This window comes from Acomys minous (genome assembly GCF_964271855.1).
Source record: "Acomys minous genome assembly, chromosome: 1".
In the NCBI taxonomy this organism is placed as follows: Eukaryota; Metazoa; Chordata; class Mammalia; order Rodentia; family Muridae; genus Acomys; species Acomys minous.
In genome coordinates this window covers 89,297,334-89,298,594 of record NC_140483.1, presented here as the reverse complement: position 1 = coordinate 89,298,594, position 1,261 = coordinate 89,297,334, and positions in this window count along the sequence as shown.

Here is a 1,261-nt window from a genome sequence, read left to right as displayed (position 1 = left end):
ATGGGTTTAAGCCAATAGAAAGTCTCCAGTAGTCTTTATAGGTGTTCGGGATCCCAGAGTAGCATTCAGCCTTTCTCAGGGTGAGATTTTAAGCACAAAAACCATATTCTGGATTGACACACTTCAGTTAACAAGAACAGTTAGCCAGAAGCAGAGCTGCAATAGCTAAAAAGCAAGGTTGGTACCATGGGGACTTTCCCAGAACTAGGAGCTCTGATGGATTAGTTCTTTGTTTTAGTTTTGGCAGGTGGTGCTGTCTACGTGCTGAGTTTTACAGCCTGAACAGTACTTCCATCATGGAGTCAGTTGGGCTAAGGTCTGAGGCCCTGTGACAATTGTCCTCATTCTCCACAGAGCATGAAGACAGGCATCACAATCCTATAGAAGCTGAACTGGCCTGGCTACTCCGATCCCCTGATCACTGGGCTCAGAGTCTCTGTGTTCTCTTCTTGAAGTGTCAGAGGGAGACACAGTTATTTATCTCTGGAACAGAAGAACATCAGCTCCACTGAGGATGGAAGAGGCAAGTGATGACTACCTCAGAGCTATTCCAGGAACCCCCTTGCTGCTCTTCTCTGTGAGAAACCTGAGGGGGGAGGGTTGGAATTCTGTGCTGCCTGTCAGAGCAGAATACATAGGCAGTTGCTTGTGTAGCTGTACAGCATGTGGTACAGAGAGAAAAACACTCAACTATCAAGGTGGCATTGGCCCGGGCACCTGCACTGAGCTTTGAGTGTGACATCAGGACTTCATAGACAAAGCATGAGGGCCAGAGACTCCTGGGCGGACCCTGTCTTCTGTCTGCCCAGAGCTTGGGAAGTTTGGTTTCAACATTCCAGAAGAATGTTGCTATGTCAGCGACCTATGGGACCTCACTCTTCACTCTGAGGCTTTTAAAGGGACCGTACGGCACAAAGGTGACCCGTCTGTCTTCACAGAAGCCCAATATGAAGGAAAACTCATTGAGAGCTTCCTATGCACTAGGCACTTTGTGTGGGTTATCTTGTTTGAGACTTGGCACCACCGTGGGTGGATGGGTGGCCTACCTACGAGCTCCATCTTAGAGGCGGGCACTGGGATTCAGGGGTCCCAGGCCCTGGCTGCACATTACAATCACCTGAGAGTGAACATAAGCCATTGGCACTTAAGCCCCACCCAGACCACCTGAATGGACTCTCAGGAGGCGGCACCTGGACTAGGGGTGCCATGTGATATCTTTAGAGAGTCTAGCTGTTGCCAGAGTTGAAAAGATGGGTTTGTA